General features: G+C 46.6%; 2 long non-coding RNA genes across 2 annotated transcripts; both read left to right on the top strand.

Annotated features, from left to right (window-relative positions):
• Positions 1-174: 174 nt before the first annotated feature.
• On the top strand, positions 175-5,068 carry LOC117658777 (uncharacterized). The gene is made up of 2 exons (XR_004589338.3): positions 175-559; positions 4,751-5,068. It is a non-coding gene; the product is annotated as an uncharacterized LOC117658777 (long non-coding RNA).
• Positions 5,069-7,466: 2,398 nt separating this feature from the next.
• LOC148113746 (uncharacterized) lies at positions 7,467-10,446 on the top strand. The gene is made up of 2 exons (XR_015733660.1): positions 7,467-7,699; positions 10,016-10,446. It is a non-coding gene; the product is annotated as an uncharacterized LOC148113746 (long non-coding RNA).
• The last annotated feature ends 3,157 nt before the right edge of the window (positions 10,447-13,603 follow it).

The following is a 13,603-nucleotide window of genomic DNA, read 5'->3' as shown; positions in this document are numbered from 1 at the left end:
CTGATGCTCCATCTCCCCACAACTTCCACAATGTATTGCTGAGGTGCTCTTTTCGCACACCACATCCCTAAACCGCAATTTGTGGGATGTTAGTTAGAAGTTGAAAGGATCCAGAGCCCCCAGATTCATGCGATGTCACTGAATGTGCTTCATTGTGAGGCACAATGAAATTCGAATGACACGAAATCTAGTTTGTAGCTTGACTTTTCCCCACCCCCACCCCACTCCGTGTTAGGGGAGAAGGGGAGGGGGTGTCCCGGCAAATGAAGACATTAGCAAGGGAGGGAAGATGGGTTTCCCCTTCATCTTATTTCCCTTTTTTTTTTTCATTATGAGGTCAGACTGAGGGGGGTTGAAGGCCATCTCAAAGGCAGGACCAGCTAAGGTTTCACCTATTACTCCAGGAAAAGCCCAGCATCCTTGGCCCAGGCGGCCCTAGGGGCTGATGGGGAGTGTTCCTTCCCAAGTGGGGCTTAGCCAGGCTGCCTCCTGCGCCCCCAGAAGGCAAGAGAAACATCCCGAAGTGTTGGATTGCTGTTGGCCAAGGATCTGTTGTGTTGTAAGTGGTGGGGAAGGTGAACAAGACCAGTCTTCCAATTCTAGGAAAAATTGAGTTTTTTTTCAGAAGAGGTTGATCTGCGGAACTCACTGCCCCAAGATTAGGGGGAGAGATGAGTTACAGGTCCCTTTTATCTTTGTGAATTCTGATACTTTACTTATTTTTTTGTATTTCTTTATTATTTATTTTTACAATTAACTCAAGGCGGCGACCACAGCCAACGCACATTCTTCCTCCTGTTTTCTCCACCACCACAACAACCCTGTGAGGTGCAGGAGTGAAATGCTCCCGGTTCGGACCAGATCACCTGATCCGATAGCGATGGCGGTAGGTGGTTCAGAGAACTGGTAGCAAATATCCCTGCCCCACCCCATGCCCAGCTGAGCCACGTGATCATCAGAGGTGGTTTTTTTTTACTTTTAAAATAAGTTTTTTTTACTTTCGTCGAAGAAGTTGTTAAAAAAATGCTTTTAAAGCCTCTGACGATCCCAGCTGACTTGCCTGATCGGCAGAAGCTTTTTTTCCTTTTAAAAACATTTTTTCTATAACCTCTTCAACCGAATAAAAAAATGCTTTTAAAAATAATTTTAAAAAGCCTCTGATGACTGTGCGGCTTAGCTGGGCAATGGGGGGGCGGACATGGGGGCAGGGATTTTTGCTACCAGTTCTCCGAACCACCCGCCTCCATCGCTACCGGATCGGGCGATCTGGTCCGAACCGGGAGCATTTCACCCCTGGAAAACCCTATATCATTTCAGACAAATGGTTGTCCAACATCTTCTTAAAAACCCACAACCTCTGAAGACAAGTCATTCCACATTCAAGGTATTGGTTCTCATCTTCAAAGCGCTCCATGGCTTAGGGCCCAGTTATTTACGAGACCACCTTCTGCCTCCGATAACCTCCCACCGGCCAACACGCTCCCACAGAGAGGGTCTCCTCAGGGTGCCATCTGTCAGGCAATGTCGGCTGGCGACCCCCCGGGGAAGAGCCTTCTCTGTGGGGGCACCCGCTCTCTGGAATGAGCTACCCCCAGGGATACGACTGATCCCGGACGTCCGGACCTTCCGCTGGGCCCTGAAGACTTTTTTATTTCAGCAAGCCGGACTGGGTTAAAAATCTTTTAATTGGGGAATTTTATGGGTAAGGGGTTTTAAATTGGGGAAGCCAAAGATAAATTTAATTTTGTTTTAATGTATTTTAATATTTATATTGTGTGTTTTTAATTTTGGCTGTTCACCGCCCCGAGTCCTTCGGGAGAGGGGGCGGTATAAAAGTTTAAAAAATAAATAAATAAATTAATTAATTAATTAATAATTGTTCTCACTGATAGGACATCTCTCCTTAGTTTTAAGTTGCTCATCTCCTTGATTAGTTTCCATCCAGTTCACACTCAGTCTCCTACTTAGTCTTCCAGTTTACACTCAGGATGTTTATCACTTAAGAAACATCCTGAGTGTGAACTGGAGGACTAAGTAAACAGAATCACTTAAGGATTCTGTTTTAATTCTGTGAACCCTTGAATCTGGCTCTCCAGTTCTCAGTCACTTTTGATGGCTCAACCTCAACAAGCTATATTCCCTGTGTCATCCTCTGCATAAACAGAGGGATAGAATCAAGATCACGTGAAGTGTTAATACCACTTTATAATGCCTTGGTAAGGCCACACTTGGAATACTGCGTCCAGTTTTGGTCGCCACGATGTAAAACAAATGTTGAGACTCTAGAAAGAGTGCAGAGAAGAGCGACAAAGAAGATTAGGGGACTGGAGGCTAAAACACGATGAATGGTTGCTGGAACTGGGCATGGCTAGTTTAATGAAAAGAAGGACTAGGGGAGACATGATAGCAGTGTTCCAATATCTCAGGGGCTGCCACAAAGAAGAGGGAGTCAAGCTATTCTCCAAAGCACCTGAAGGCAGGACAAGAAGCAACGGGTGGAAATTAATCAAGGAGAGAAGCAACTTAGAACTGAGGAGAAAATTCCTGACAGAACAATTAATCAGTGGGACAACTTGCCTCTAGAAGTTGTAAATGCTGCAACACTGGAAGTTTTTAAGAAGAGATTAACTAGCCATTTGTCTGAAGTGGTGTAGGGTTTCCTGGCTAAGCAGGGGGTTGGACTAGAAGACCTCCAAGGTCCCTTCCAACTCTGCTATTCTATTCTATTCTATTCTATTCTATTCTATTCTATTCTATTCTATTCTATTCTATTCTATTCTTTCTTCTAAAATTTCTAAGGGCTCAAGCAGGAGACCCTTATATCATTTCAGACAAGTGGCTGTCCAGTCTTTTCTTCCAGTGATGAAGTACCCTCAACTTCTGGATACAAGCTGTTCCACTGGTTAATAATTGTCCTCACTGTTAGGAAGTTTCTCCTTAATTCCAGGTTGCTTCTGTCCTTGATTAGTTTCCATCCGTTGTTTCTTGTCTTGCCTTCTGGTGCTTTGGGAAATAGTCTGACCCTCTCTTTTTTCTGACACGTAATCCCTGGGGTCCGTTACAGAACGTTTGAAGTTACACGATCAGCGGCCCCTAGTGTTTATGAACAAGTCCCGAAACTACGAATCTTGCAACACCACAGCAGTTGTTCTCCCTTATGAACAACCGCAGAGGCTCTAAAACATTCGTCCTGCACTTTGATGGCCAAAATGGAGGTTTGGAGATGCTCCATTTAGCCTTGCGTAGGCCTCGCTGGCACATTGCAGGGCAAAATGGAGGTTCAGAGGGGCCACACCTCTAATGCTCCATTTAGCCTGCGTAGGCCTCGCCTGGCACATTGCAGGTCAAAATGGAGGTGCAGGGGAGCCACCCCTCCAATGTTCCATTTAGGCCTGCGTAGGCCTCACCCAGCACATTGCAGGGTAAAATGGAGGTTCAGAGGGGCCACCACTCCGATGCTCCATTTAGGCCTGTGTAGGCCTCACCCGGCACATTTCAGGCCAAAATGGCAGTTCAGAAGGGTGCCGCCCCTCTAACGCTCAGTTTAGGCCTGCGTAGGTCTTGCCAGGCACATTGCAGGGCAAAATGAAGGTTCAGAGGGGCCACCCTCCAATGGTCCATTTAGGCCTGCGTAGGCCTCACCCGGCACATTTCAGGCCAAAATGGCAGTTCAGAAGGGTGCCGCCCCTCTAATGCACTGTTTAGGCCTGCGGAGGCCTCACACGGCACATTGCAGGGCAAAATGGAGGTTCAGAGGGGCCACACCTCTACTGCTCCATTTAGCCTGTGTAGGTCTCGCCAGGCACATTGCAGGGCAAAATGGAGGTTCAGAGGGGCCACCACTCCGATGCTCCATTTAGGCCTGTGTAGGCCTCACCCGGCACATTTCAGGCCAAAATGGCAGTTCAGAAGGGTGCCGCCCCTCTAACGCTCAGTTTAGGCCTGCGTAGGTCTTGCCAGGCACATTGCAGGGCAAAATGAAGGTTCAGAGGGGCCACCCTCCAATGGTCCATTTAGGCCTGCGTAGGCCTCACCCGGCACATTTCAGGCCAAAATGGCAGTTCAGAAGGGTGCCGCCCCTCTAATGCACTGTTTAGGCCTGCGGAGGCCTCACACGGCACATTGCAGGGCAAAATGGAGGTTCAGAGGGGCCACACCTCTACTGCTCCATTTAGCCTGTGTAGGTCTCGCCAGGCACATTGCAGGGCAAAATGGAGGTTCAGAGGGGGGCCGCCCGTCCGATGCTCCATTTGGGCCTGCATAGGCCTCTTCCAGCATATTGCTGGCCAAAATGGAGGTTCAGCGGGGAGACATGGGATGGGGGAGAGGCTAGCCACAATCAGATAAAAGAGGGCATACTCCACAGCTGTATAACCTGCACAGAAAGAAACTCAATAAAGAATCTTGCTAACTCATCATGCAGTAAAAGAGACAGTGGGAGATTTATACATGAAAGTTTTCAGGTGTGAAAGTTCAGTCTTCCAAGGTAAACCAGGCAGAAAAACATGACCAGCTGAGCTAGTCACATATGAACATACAAAACTCCCGCTGTCTGTTTTACACTCTGAGAAGTTAGGAAAGCTTGATTCTGAGTTTCTTTCTAAGTCTTTTATGCAGTTGTGGGCTGTGCCCTCCCTTATCTCCTTTATCTCGCTTAACGGGTGGAGTCGTGGTGGCATGGCAGCGCAATTTTTTCCCCCTGGCTTGTGAATCTTTTTGATCAAGGCTCCCACTCACTATTGCATTCTAGGGGCAAGTAAGAAGCTGGAAGGAGAATTTCCGTTATCGGAATCTGCGTCTTTCGGGAGCAACGCTCCGTAAGTTGGAGTCTGCCCTCTTAGAGTTGACCCCTCAAGACTTCCAGAACCCTTACGAATGGGAGAAATTTCAACTCTGGCTCCAGGAAGTCATGTTTGCAGAATGGTGGCTGGACCAATTCTCTCGAGATATCAAACGTCGATGGAAAAATCTGACAGTGTTCTGATTGTCCTTGGGGCATGGGAAGTCTAATTTGGGGTAATGTGGTAAATTGTGCGTTTTTGCTGGACAATAAAGAACTGAGTGCTAAGGTGTGGTAACAGGTGAGTTTGATTCTAGTGGTCTCCTTTTCTTTGCAGAAGAAGACGTGTTGTGAAGTCTTTAGGCACAGGAGAACCCAAGAGTTTGTAAAATATAGTTCAGTTGTGTCGCTGTTGAGTTGTGTCTTTAGAGATGGATATTTTGTACCTATTTAGAAAGACTGGGCCAATCTATTAATAAACAGAATGCCTTCAGCAACAGCTCCCACAGAAGGCTGAAGCTGATGGGATTAAGAATTTACGTTCTCCCACCCAAATTCTAAGGACAGGACAGGACCTTTAGGACATAATAGGAATATCCCACACCACCATTAGAATAGCAAAAGATGGAGTGGTGAGGTGACCTAGAGGTGGAGTTATCGCCTCACAATCAGGAGGCTGTGAGTTCGATCCTAGGTAGAGGCAGATATTTCTGGGCATACTGAGAATATATCTGCTGAATAAAACTCCACGTTGGTGACAGAAAAGGCATCCGGCCATTAAAAAACTCTGCTAGTTCCATCTAGTTGCCCAGACTCCACCCTGCAAGGGATTATGGGGTCATTAAATGATGATCATCATGATTAGAATAGCAAAAGTCACAAGGCTCACTACATTGCACAACATCCCTGGAACATCTCAATCACCGAACCCCAGAACTCTATAAAAATCCATCCACTCACTCAGCCATTTTGTCAGCCACCCCAGAAACATGCTGCTCTCACTGAAGGTTCTGGCATCCAAATAAACAGAGTCCTTCTTTCCTTGTAGCCAGCCTCCATTTTATTTTCAGTGTTTTTCTCCAGGCTTGGAACCAGACTGGATTTTATTTCCAACGTGACCAATTGCAATGTCCTTCAGTCATATGATTTTAATTTGTGGCTTTCTCCCCCAAATTCCAGTAAAACTGCCCTTTGGAAGAATGGAGTCATACTTTTAATTTGGTGTTTGCTAATGACCATGGATTTGTTTAACAACAGTCATGAAAATGGTCATAAAATTGGATCCGACACAGTTTATGATCCTAATGATTTAGGGCAGAAATTCTGATTCCAATAACTGCTTCCTATAAAGAAATCCCAGGGCTTTGCTGCCATCTAGTGGTGACCCCTAATAAGTTTCCAAATAAGGAAACCCAGATTGTGGATTCATGTTGGAACCCCTCAGCTAAGTGTTAAATACGTACAACATTTTCACTGGTTCCTGCTGCTTCACATAAGTAAGTAAGGTTTCTGTTTTTCCCCAAAAATATTAATTTTAGAATACATAAAGGCACAATGACATGTTGTCAGCTGTAAAGGTCCTTGAAGTTCAAATAGCCACCTTCAGAGTTTGCACCTTGGCTGCAGGGTTAACTTCATAGAACGGTGTCGAAGGAAGGAAGGAAGGAAGGAAGGAAGGAAGGAAGGAAGGAAGGAAGGAAGGAAGGAAGGAAGGAAGGAGGAAGGAAGGAAGGAAGGAAAGAAAGAAATGAAGGAAGGAAGGAAGGAAGGAAGGAGAAAAGGAAAGAAAGAAATGAAGGAAGGAAGGAAAGAGAGAAAGAAGAAAAGAGGAAAGAAGTTCAGAAAGAGAAAAGGGAGGAAGGAAAGAAGGGAGGAAGAAAGGAAGGGAGGGAAAGCAAGTGAGAGAGAAAGAAAGATTGAAGGAAAGAAGAATAAAGAAAAAAGGAAAGAGAAAAGAGAAAAGAGAAAGAAGGAAGGAAGGAAGACAGAAAGAGAAAAGGAAAGAGAGAAAGAAAGAAAGATGAAGGAAGAGAGAAAGAAAGAAAGAAAAAAGAAAGAAAGAAAGAAAAAAGGGAGGAAGGAAAGAAGGGAGGAAGGGAAACAAAGAAAAAAGAAAAAGAAAGATAAAAGGAAGAAAGGAAAAGATAGAAAAAGAAGGAAAGAAAAGGAGGAAGAAAGAAAGAAAGAAAAAGAAGGAAGGAAGGAAAGAGGGGAGGGAGGGAAACAGAAAAAAGAAAAAGAAAGATAAAAGGAAGGAAGGAAAAGAAGAAAAAGAAAAGAAAGAAAGAAAAAGAAAGAGAAAAAGAAAAAAGGAAGGAAGAAAGGAAGGAAGAAAGAAAGAAAGGAAGTAAGGAAGGAAGAAAGAAAGAAAGAAAAAAGAAAGAAAGAAAGAAAGAGAAAGAAAGAAAGAAAGAAAGAAAGAAAGAAAGAAAGAAAGAAAGAAAGACAAGAGGGTATCTGTGATGTGATTGTCACCATTTTGACTTTTCAGACCTATCCCAGTAAACACACTGGCTTAGCTACCACACTCCTAGGTGCGAAATCCGGATTCTGGTCCATCAAGAATGATGTGAACTAGAAAGCGGTTCAATGCAGCCGAAGAACTTCTGAATGGCTTGAGCTGGGGAGGCTACTGATCTCATGGTCTCCCAGGTGGCCAGTTTCATGAGGTCACAATGCCATCATCCCACCACACCTCCTCAGCTGCAGTGGAGACTAGCAACCTGGCTTAAAAGAGGGGAGAAAAAGAGGGGAGAAGGGCATCTCTTGTCAAGGGGCGATAAGCCCCCTGGAATGGGGAACTGGACCTCTGGAACGAAGGCAGAGGCGATGGAGGATGAAGAACTCAAACCGGAAGAACAGACGAAGGGACCTCAAGTTCCGGGACCACTGAAGTTCTTCCGGAGAAGCCAAAGGACAGTGAGTATCAAAGGGTAGTGCTGAGAATTGGGGGGCGGGGGGGGGGAGAGTTTATTCATTTCTGGATCTTGCCAGAAGAAAGACCAATCTTGAAGAGGTAGTAGGACTTCTTTAAACAGAAAACTTGAAAAACTTCCCCTGTTCATTCATCTGCCCAGTTAGGCTTCAGATGAGGCTGGCCAGGAGATGCCTTCTCCAATCTTATTCAGATTCAGTTTAACAGAGTTGGAAGGGACCTTATAGGTCATCTAGTCCAACTCCCTGCTCAAGCAGGAGACCCTACACCATTTCTGACAAATGGCAGTCCAATCTTTTCTTGTATGTCTCAAGTGGTGAAGCTCCTACAACTTCCGAAGGCAACTTCTGTTCCATTGGTTGATGGTTCTCACTGTCAGAAAGTTCGTCCTCATTGCTAGGTTGAATCTCTCCTTGGTCAGTTTCCATCCATTATTCCTTGTCTGGCCTTCAGGTGCTTTGGAAAATAGGTTGACCCCTTCCTCTCTGTAGCAGCCCCTCAAGTATTGGAAGACTGCTATCATGTCTCCCCTGGTCCTTCTCTTCATTAAACTAGACATATCCAGTTCCTGCAATCGTTCATTGTATGTTTTAGCCTCCAGTCCCCTAATCATCCCGGTTGCTCTCCTCCGCACTTTTTCTAGAGTCTCAACATCTTTTTTTATAGTGTGGTGACCAAAACTGGATGCAAACCTTCTCTCCTCTAACTAGGATCAGAGAATCCGGAGGTTGGATGGGATCTGCTAGCTCATCTGATCCAACCTCTTGCTTAGTTCAAGAATCCACTAATCCAATCCTGACCAGCCATCCCACCTCCGAAAAACCTCCTTCGAGAAAGAGTCCACCCCGATTGTAGGGAAATGTCCTTATCACGTTTTGCAATTGTACATCAACCAGTGTCCTTTGGGATAGAGGCAGTCCAAATAAATAATTACTAAGGGGCACTAAAGTAAATGGATGTAAATGTTTCCTGTTGTTGTGCCTGTGTTTATAAAATTCTTAGATTAAGTTCTTAGTGGCATGTTCCTCAAAGTGTTCCTTTCTAGTAGGATATCATATTATGGTTACTTCCTTCTCCTTCGATAAGTAAGATGAGAGCTTCAAGGAAGGCCAGGTCACCATCACATTCCTCTTCCTCCTCCATCTCTTCCTCATCTTCCTCCCATCTCTTCCTTCTCCTCCATGTCCTGCTCCCCCATCTCCTTCATCTCCTCCTCCTCCTTTCCCCTCCTTCTCCTCCATTCCCTCCTCTCCATTCCCTCCTCTCCATTCCCTCCTCTCCCTCTTCCTCCTGCTCCATGGCCAACTCCCCCTCCCCCTCTCCTCCCCCTCTCCTCCTCCTCTTCCTCCTCTTCCTCCCCATCACCTCCTCCTCTTTGTCCCCTCCTCCTCTGCGTCTCCTCTTCTTCCTCCTCTTCCTACTTCTTCCCCCTCCTACGCTTCCTCCCCTCTACGCTTCATCTCCTCCTCCTCTTTTTCCTCCTCCTTCTTTCCCCTCCTCCTCTTCCTTCCCCTCCCCCTCCTCCATGTACTGCTTCCCCTCCCCATCTCCTCCTCCTCTTCCTCCTCCACCTTCTCGTCCTCTTCCCCTTCTTCCTCTATGTCCTGCTCTCCCATCTCCTCCATCTCCTCTTCCTTCTCCTTCTTTCCCCTTCCTCCTCTTCCACCCCTCTTCCTCCTCCATCTTCTTCTCCTCCTCCTCCTCTCTAAGATCTTCCAGGTCTGGTCCTAGAATAAGAAGAAATCTGCACTACAAGCGGAACATTTTACCAATGACTGACACAAAACCCACAAATGTATGGGATCCTAGGAGATTTTTTTTTACAGATTTTGAAAAGGAGTGGAAGATTTTTGACCTTTCCCTAAGAAATAGAGCTATGTTCTTCCACTTCCATTGAAATACCAAGCTAATCCCCCAGTGGTGGGATTCAAAATTTTTTACTATCAATTCTGTGGGTGTGACTTGGTGGGCATGGCATGGCTTGGTGGGTGTGGCTTGGTGGGCATGGCAGGGGAAGGATACTGCAAAATCCCCATTTCTTCCCAATCAACTGGGACTCGGGAGGCAGAGAATAGATAGGGGCGGGGCCAGTCAGAGGTGGTATTTACCGGTTCTCCAAACTACTCAAAATTTCTGCTACCGGTTCTCCAGAACTGGTCAAAACCTGCTGAATACAACCTCTGTAATTTCCCCAATTCAAACTGAAGTTTAAAAAACTCACCTAGCATGATATTAACAAGTGGGATGCTCAACTGGTTGGACTCCAAAAAAGGTTCTCCCCTTCTGTCTTTGTGTTCCAGTCCAAAGAGACACCACTCACCTCCAAGGAGATACTATACCAAGGTTTGGACCCCATTCCAAAGGAGACGCCTTCAACCTGGGCATGGAGAGGGGCAAGGCTACGTCGAGCTGCCCAGAGATCTTGCCCACCTTTGTCTTCTTGGACATTGTGGATTTCTGGTGATGGAGGAGAACGGGAAGAAAATCATCGTTACCATCGCCTGATGGGAACTCTGGTTTCATCCATGGTGGCAGAAGAAGACCTACCTCCTCCTACATGGTACGTGGTTCCAAGGGACCATCACAGGGGTCCCCCTCCTCCTCGTCTTCCTCCTCCTCCTCCTCCTCCTCTCCGATACATGGCTGATGGCGAGATCAGGGAACAGGGGAACACATTGCCCTACCTCAGCCTCAACCAGGTAGAATAAAATGAAACAACTTGGCAAGCGCATCTCAATTGGTGTGGTCTAACATTTTTGTCATTCGGCTCAATTGTGCAACTGGGGATCAGCTGCTGTTCTGAGAAGCGGCTACTTCGACATTGAGGAATCTGCTTGATGTAATTGATTGGTTACAGCTCAACCAGTGGTGGGATTCAGCCAGTTCGCACCATTTTGGGAGAACCGGTTGTTAACTTTCTGAGCAGTTTGATGAACTGGTTGTTGGAAGAAATCATTAGGGCAGAGAACTGGTTGTTAAATTATTTGAATCCCACCAACCAATCTTCTTCCCAGCGAAAGGTCTCTGTGGTTCAGATCAGAGATGGTATTCAGCCGGTTCGGATCAGTTTCCCCAGTTTCCAGTAGCGGAAATCTGCTCTATGCCATCCTATTTAGGCATGTTTTGGAGGCATGCACACACCTCAGTGTAAAATCTGAACCTGTTTGCTACTGGTTCACTGGCCTCATGTGTATGTGTACTGTGCACACATGCACTGCGTGCAAAATACACAATGCCTGCGCATGTGCAGTGCGCACCAAGCATGTGTTATGCACGTGCGCATGTGCAGTACGTGCCAAAAGGAGGGTTGGGAAGGTAAGTACAACTGATCGTCGGAAATACCGGTTCAGAGGAACCGGTAACTTTTTTTAAATACCGATTTACTTGAACCGGTAGCTAACTATCAGTTTGACCGAACCGGTAGTTTTTATCACTACCGATTCACCTAAACTAGAGCGAACCGGTAGCATTTCACCCCTGACGCGTTCACATTTACGAACCGATAGGGAAAGTAAGTGAATACCACTTCACTTCAGATGTTGCCGAATGACACTATGGAAAGAAATATGTTCAGATGTTGCTGAATGACACTGTGTGAAGAAATATCCATCTGGTTCAGTTCCAAGCTGGGAGAAAGACACTGTAAACATGGAGGCCCGTTGGAAAGACGGTTTATTGATGAAGCAGAACCACGTGGGTTTGTGGATCTGGTGCAGCTGACCAAAATGAGAGAGTTGAGAGTGGGTGGGTTTTTATACTTTCTTTGGGCTTTGCTTTTGAGCTTCCTGTTCCTGTGCAAGAACATGTATTCTATTGGCTGTTGTAAGGGTTATGTAGGGGTCATAGCTGGTTCTATAGGTTGTCTGAGCTCCCAGGTTTGGTTGAAGTTTGGACTGCAATGAAGAGGCTTGTGCTCTGAAAGAGTGTTGGGCAATTCCTATTATGGCTCAATGGCTTTTTCCTGGGTTGCATCTTGGGTGAGAGGGTATTTGCTTATGAATAGAGCTATCTATCTCTTTAAGTGCTCGCATCTGCTGTGGGCTATTAAGAAAAGGTGGGAGCTGCTTTTTCCCTCTTAAAAAAACACCACATTTCTCCATTTCTCATCCAGGGAAATATAATATTCTGCCTTTTAAACATTTCTCAAAATATTTCATTCTTCTAGGAGAAGGGTAGGTGCTAACTTTCTACAACATCTCCCACCAATTCCAGATGTTGGGAATGATAGAGTAGCCAAATCTGGAACGCTCCAGATTCTTCAGATTTTGCATTTCAAATTTTGAAGTCTTTCCCAGCGGTATGTGGAGACTCCAACAATGAAAATGTTGTCTTTGCAGTGTGAATCCTGCATAGATGTTTACAGGGTCTGGTAAAAAAAAAAAAAACAAAAAAAAAAACCAGTAATGATGAGGACCAGGATTCATTTCATTTCATTTTCATTTTATTTAATTTGTATACTGCCCTACTCCCAAAGGACTCAGGGCGGTGAACAGGCACAGAATAAAACATGTAAAATACAAAAATTAAGAGCAGAAATAAAATCGAATTAAATCAATTTAGCCCAAGAAACAATTAAAACCCCAGGTTAAGAACAAATTAAAATTTACATTAAAATTTACATTAAAAAAAGAATGGGAAAGGTTAGGCCAGACCAGCCTGGTGAAATAAAAAGGTCTTAAGAGCACGGCGGAAGGTGCGAAGATCCGGGATCCTCCGTATCTCCGGGGGGAGCTCGTTCCAGATAGTAGGTGCCCCCACAGAGAAGGCTCTCCCCCTGGGGGCTGCCGCCGACATTGTTTGGCCGACGGCACCCGGAGGAGTCCCTCTCTGTGAGAGCGTACCGGCCGGTGGGAGGCCGTTTGCGGCAGCAGGCGGTCCCGTAAATAACCAGGCCCTAAGCCTGGTGCAATCAAATGCACATCAAAAGAGGCGGAGCTTAAAATGGGCCACTGTGGCCACCATCTAGACCAGGGGTGTCAAACTCAAGGCCCGGGGCCCAGATCCTGCCTGCAGGGTGCTTAGATCTGGCCCACAGGGCCGCCCTGGAAACAGCAAAGGACTGGCTTGCAGGGCCTCTGCCAGTGAAAATGGAGGGCTTGGGAAGGCTGCAGGAGGCCCTTTTGAGCTCTGTTTTCAGTGGCAGAGAGTTGCAGGAGGCTGTCGCAGCCAAAAATGGAGTTTGGGAGCCCGTTTTCGCTTGCAGAGTGCTGGGGCCACCACAGGCGCCCCCTGAAAATTGACGTTGATCGGCCACACCCACTGGCCATTTCCCCACCCTCCCAAAGTCAAACACCACCCTGATGTGGCCCTCAATGAAATCGAGTTTGACACCCCTGATCTAGATTTTTTGGAACCATCCTTGAAAACGTATTTTTCCTATTAGGTGTAAAGCACAGTGAATCCCAAAAAAGCAGCTCTTATATCTCTTTCTCCCTTGCCTCCCTTCCTTCTCATTTCCATCTCCTTCCTCCCTTCCTTCTTCCCACCCTCTCTCCCTCTCTCCCTCTTCCCTCCCACCCTTTCCTCCTCCCTCCCCTCTTTTCTTCCTCCCTCCCACCTCCTCCCTCCCTCCCATTTCCTCCCTCCATCCTTCCCTTCCTTCCTCCTTCCCTCCATCCCTCCCCTTCCTCCCTCCCTCCCATTTCCTTCCTCCATTCCTCCATCACCCCTCCCGTCTTCTCATTCCCATCTCCTTCCTTCTTCCCTCCCTCCCTCCCTCCCTTTCTTCCTCCCTCCCTCTCTCCCTCCCTCTCTTCCTTACCGCTCTCCCTCCCTTCCTCCCTCCCACCTCCTCCCTCCCTCCCATTTCTTTCTTCCCTCACTTACTTCTTCCCTCCATCCCTCCCCTTCCTCCCTCCCTCCTTCCCCTCCCATTTCCTTCCTCATCC

The sequence above is a fragment of the Pantherophis guttatus genome, chromosome 4, assembly GCF_059756535.1.
Source record: "Pantherophis guttatus breed Tessera chromosome 4, ASM5975653v1, whole genome shotgun sequence".
Taxonomy (NCBI): domain Eukaryota; kingdom Metazoa; phylum Chordata; class Lepidosauria; order Squamata; family Colubridae; genus Pantherophis; species Pantherophis guttatus.
The sequence above is the reverse complement of the archived record's forward strand: the minus strand, read 5'-3'. Positions and strand labels throughout refer to the sequence as shown.